Below are 6065 nucleotides of genomic sequence, written 5' to 3'. Positions count from 1 at the left end.
CAATGTTGACAGTGTTTGTACATTATTGATCAAGGTTGACAGTGTATGTACAATATTGATCAAGGTTGACAGTGTATGTACATTATTGATCAAGGTTGACAGTGTATGTACATTATTGATCAAGGTTGACAGTGTATGTACATTATTGATCAAGGTTGACAGTGTATGTACATTATTGATCAAGGTTGACAGTGTATGTACATTATTGATCAAGGTTGACAGTGTATGTACATTATTGATCAAGGTTGACAGTGTATGTACATTATTGATCAAGGTTGACAGTTAATGTACATTTTTGATCAAGGTTGACAGTGTTTGTTCATTATTGATCAAGGTTGACAGGTGTTGGTACATTATTGATCAAGGTTGACAGGTGTTGGTACATTATCGATCAAGGTCGACAGGTGTATGTACATTATTGACAGTGTATGTACATTATTGATCAAGGTTGACAGTGTATGTACAATATTGATCAAGGTTGACAGTGTATGTACATTATTGATCAAGGTTGACAGTGTATGTACATTATTGATCAAGGTTGACAGTGTATGTACAATATTGATCAAGGTTGACAGTGTATGTACATTATTGATCAAGGTTGACAGTGTATGTACATTATTGATCAAGGTTGACAGTGTATGTACATTATTGATCAAGGTTGACAGTGTATGTACAATATTGATCAAGGTTGACAGTGTTGTTACATTATTGATCAAGGTTGACAGTGTATGTACATTATTGATCAAGGTTGACAGTGTATGTACATTATTGATCAAGGTTGACAGTGTATGTACATTATTGATCAAGGTTGACAGTGTATGTACATTATTGATCAAGGTTGACAGTGTATGCACATTATTGATCAAGGTTGACAGTGTATGTACATTATTGATCAAGGTTGAGAGTGTTTGTACATTATTGATCAAGGTTGACAGTGTATGCACAATATTGATCAAGGTTGACAGTGTATGCACATTATTGATCAAGGTTGACAGTGTTGGTACATTATTGATCAAGGTTGACAGTGTATGCACATTATTGATCAAGGTTGACAGCGTTTGTACATTATTGATCAAGGTTGAGAGTGTATGTACATTATTAATCAAGGTTGACAGTTTTGGTACATTATTGATCAAGGTTGACAGTGTTGGTGCATTATTGATCAAGGTTGACAGTGTATGTACATTATTGTTCAAGGTTGACAGTGTATGTACATTATTGATCAAGGTTGACAGTGTATGTACATTATTGATCAAGGTTGACAGTGTATGTACATTATTGATCAAGGTTGACAGTGTATGTTCATTATTGATCAAGGTTGACAGTGTATGTACATTATTGATCAAGGTTGACAGTGTATGTACATTATTGATCAAGGTTGACAGTGTATGTACAATATTGATCAAGGTTGACAGTGTATGTACATTATTGATCAAGGTTGACAGTGAATGTACATTATTGATCAAGGTTGACAGTGTATGTACATTATTGATCAAGGTTGACAGGTGTTGGTACATTATTGATCAAGGTTGACAGTGTATGTACATTATTGATCAAGGTTGACAGGTGTTTGTACATTATTGATCAAGGTTGACAGGTGTTTGTACATTATTGATCAAGGTTGACAGTGTATGTACATTATTGATCAAGGTTGACAGGTGTTGGTACATTATTGATCAAGGTTGACAGTGTATGTACATTATTGATCAAGGTTGACAGTGTATGTACGTTATTGATCAAGGTTGACAGTGTATGTACATTATTGATCAAGGTTGACAGTGTATGTACATTATTGATCAAGGTTGACAGTGTATGTACATTATTGATCAAGGTTGACAATGTTGGTGCATTATTGATCAAGGTTGACAGTGTATGTACATTATTGATCAAGGTTGACAGTGTATGTACATTATTGATCAAGGTTGACAGTGTATATACATTATTGATCAAGGTCGACAGTGTATGTACATTATTGATCAATGTTGACAGTGTTTGTACATTATTGATCAAGGTTGACAGTGTATGTACAATATTGATCAAGGTTGACAGTGTATGTACATTATTGATCAAGGTTGACAATGTTGGTACATTATTGATCAAGGTCGACAGTGTATGTACATTATTGATCAATGTTGACAGTGTTTGTACATTATTGATCAAGGTTGACAGTGTATGTACAATATTGATCAAGGTTGACAGTGTATGTACATTATTGATCAAGGTTGACAATGTTGGTACATTATTGATCAAGGTTGACAGTGTATGTACATTATTGATCAAGGTTGATAGTGTATGTACAATATTGATCAAGGTTGACAGTGTTTGTACATTATTGATCAAGGTTGACAGTGTATGTACATTATTGATCAATGTTGACAGTGTTTGTACATTATTGATCAAGGTTGACAGTGAATGTACAATATTGATCAAGGTCGACAGTGTATGTACATTATTGATCAAGGTTAACAGGTGTTGGTACATTATTGATCAAGGTTGACAGTGTATGTACACTATTGATCAAGGTTGACAGGTGTTTGTACATTATTGATCAAGGTTGACAGTGTATGTACATTATTGATCAAGGTTGACAGTGTATGTACATTATTGATCAAGGTTGACAGGTGTGTGTACATTTTTGATCAAGGTTGACAGTGTGTATGTACATTATTGATCAAGGTTGACAGGTGTATGTACATTATTGATCAAGGTTGACAGGTGTATGTACATTATTGATCAAGGTTGACAGTGTGTGTACATTATTGATCAAGGTTGACAGTTGTATGTACATTATTGATCAAGGTTGACAGGTGTGTGTACATTATTGATCAAGGTTGACAGGTGTATGTACATTATTGATCAAGGTTGACAGTGTGTGTACATTATTGATCAAGGTTGACAGTGTATGTACATTATTGATCAAGGTTGACAGTGTATGTACATTATTGATCAAGGTTGACAGTGTGTGTACATTATTGATCAAGGTTGACAGTGTGTGTACATTATTGATCAAGGTTGACAGTGTGTGTACATTATTGATCAAGGTTGACAGTGTATGTACATTATTGATCAAGGTTGACAGTGTATGTACATTATTGATCAAGGTTGACAGTGTGTGTACATTATTGATCAAGGTTGACAGTGTATGTACATTATTGATCAAGGTTGACAGTGTATGTACATTATTGATCAAGGTTGACAGTGTATGTACATTATTGATCAAGGTTAACAGGTGTTGGTACATTATTGATCAAGGTTGACAGTGTATGTACACTATTGATCAAGGTTGACAGGTGTTTGTACATTATTGATCAAGGTTGACAGTGTATGTACATTATTGATCAAGGTTGACAGTGTATGTACATTATTGATCAAGGTTGACAGGTGTGTGTACACTATTGATCAAGGTTGACAGGTGTTGTTACATTATTGATCAAGGTTGACAGTGTATGTACAATATTGATCAATGTTGACAGTGTATGTACATTATTGATCAAGGTTGACAGTGTATGTACATTATTGATCAAGGTTGACAGTGTATGTACATTATTGATCAAGGTTGACAGTGTATGTTCATTATTGATCAAGGCTTACAGGTGTTGGTACATTATTGATCAAGGTTGACAGTGTATGTACATTATGGATCAAGGTTGACAGGTGTTGGTACATTATTGATTGAGGTTGACAGGTGTTGGTACATTATTGATTGAGGTTGACAGTGTATGTACATTATTGATCAAGGTTGACAGGTGTTGGTACATTATTGATCAAGGTTGACAGGTGTTTGTACATTGTTGATCAAGGTTGACAGGTGATTGTACATTATTGATCAAGGTTGACAGTATAGGTATTGCATTGAGACTTGATACAATGGTAGTCAACCATCCAACCTACTTAATTAACCAAGTTAGATAACTCTAGTTTGCATTTAATGCAAAATATTTGCCCTTTATTATTCGACTTAGAAAATCTGGTGAAGTATTTGCATGTAACCACATTTAAGTCAATATCTCAGCAAATATATCATGTATTGCATTAAAACATTAGATATATATTCCCAGATAACACTTTTTTTAATATAATGCATATTATGGGCCTAGAAATTCTCGTTAAAATTATGCATGGAGACACATTTATCTCAGCACACCATGTATTTCATTGAAATCTAATCTAACAGTGATCCATGCATGTTTCGCCAAAACTTTTCAATCCTTACATTGAAAAGCGGCGGAATAGTCGAGCATGCTGTCTCTGTGACAGCTCTTGTTTAAAAGATATATTACAAAACATGATGGAAATATCGCGATATATCATGATACATTTTGAACTATACCCAATGCTATTTGAGTCTTTCACCATTTCCAGCACCGTGGTGACTGTGTTAGGGCCAAACTATAGACGTTCCTCACTTTGTTATGTATCTGCAGGATGTTGTTGTGATATTTTTTTCCAAATTCAAACCACTTAAGCCTAACTGATAGCTCTAGTTAAACATTAAGCCACAAACCAGAGTATATGTTAATGTCTGAAGGGAAGATAGGTGGCTGTGTTGGTAAACATTTCTATTTTCATGTACATGTTCCCGAATTTATTGTTATATTGTCAAGGATATTAGAATGCTCAATAAGCCTAATATATTATTAAAATTTAAACTATGACTACAATTGTTACCAAACCTGCTGTATGTCTTTATATATGTTACATGAAGTCAGTTGTAAATAAATAATAAATAAAATTGAAAAAAGTTATGCCTTCCTACCTTTTCACATTGGAAACGGAAACATACAATTAAATATTATTGACTGTGCTTTGATACGCAGGCCTAAGAATTACTAAAAAATGGGCACAGTACCTGCCACCATGCTTGTGCTAACAATGAATGGGCACAGTACCCACCACCATGTGTGTGCTAGCAATGAATGGGCACAGTACCCACCACCATGTGTGTGCTAGCAATGAATGGGCACAGTACCCACCACCATGTGTGTGCTAGCAATGAATGGGCACAGTACCTGCCACCATGCTTGTGCTAGCAATGAATGGGCACAGTACCCACCACCATGTGTGTGCTAGCAATGAATGGGCACAGTACCCACCACCATATGTGTGCTAGCAATGAATGGGCACAGTACCCACCACCATGCTTGTGCTAGCAATGAATGGGCACAGTACCCACCACCATGCGTGTGCTAGCAATGAATGGGCACAGTACCCACCACCATGTGTGTGCTAGCAATGAATGGGCACAGTACCCACCACCATGCGTGTGCTAGCAATGAATGGGCACAGTACCCACCACCATGCGTGTGCTAGCAATGAATGGGCACAGTACCCACCACCATGTGTGTGCTAGCAATGAATGGGCACAGTACCCACCACCATGTGTGTGCTAGCAATGAATGGGCACAGTACCCACCACCATGTGTGTGCTAGCAATGAATGGGCACAGTACCCACCACCATGTGTGTGCTAGCAATGAATTGGCACCATTATTTGACAGAAGCTTTTTTTACTACCCCTTCAAATCTGAAATTCTAAAAGCGCCGTAATTTGACGTAACCAGGTTTTTCATATGGGCAATAAGAAATAATAGCCAACTATTTTCTTGTAGGAGTAAGAAAAAAGCAGCTTTAATGAAAAAGAAACAACTGAAAATTACTCTTGTAAGTATCTTATGTTTAATTGCTCTGCAAAATTCATACAAGATTCCATTTGAATATATTTTTTTATGGTGGCATATTACTGCCGTAAGATAACCTGATAGCTTTTGCGATAACCTGATAGCTTTCGCGAATTGTTTCGTGTTAACACTTAATTTTCACCATAATTACATAGCTAACTAGTTTAAATTCTGGACTAAAAACAGGCTTGAAAGTGCCTAGAACTGCCATCTATTACACTTTTTAGCTAAACAATGCTAACAGGTTAACTAGTTATGGTTTGCGAATTCCACTTAATAAGTAACATAATAACTGGTTAACTAGATAAGATTCGTGTTACCACTTATCTATAAATGCACTTTTGGCTTCTAAAAGTAACTGGTTAACTAGTTATGGTTTACGAATTCC

At 35.8% G+C, this 6065-nt stretch overlaps 1 long non-coding RNA gene across 2 annotated transcripts; it reads left to right on the top strand.

Moving 5' to 3' along the window:
- The first annotated feature begins 736 nt into the window (after positions 1–736).
- Positions 737–4745, top strand: LOC128203724 (uncharacterized). Of its 2 annotated transcripts, XR_008256025.1 has the most exons (3): positions 737–2870; positions 2930–3131; positions 3617–4745. It is a non-coding gene; the product is annotated as an uncharacterized LOC128203724 (long non-coding RNA). The 2 variants fall into 2 exon arrangements; XR_008256024.1 differs by having other exon boundaries at positions 737–3131.
- The last annotated feature ends 1320 nt before the right edge of the window (positions 4746–6065 follow it).

This window comes from Mya arenaria, chromosome 9 (assembly GCF_026914265.1).
Source record: "Mya arenaria isolate MELC-2E11 chromosome 9, ASM2691426v1".
Taxonomy (NCBI): domain Eukaryota; kingdom Metazoa; phylum Mollusca; class Bivalvia; order Myida; family Myidae; genus Mya; species Mya arenaria.
Note: the sequence above shows the minus strand (reverse complement) of the source record. Positions and strands in the feature narration are given on the sequence as shown.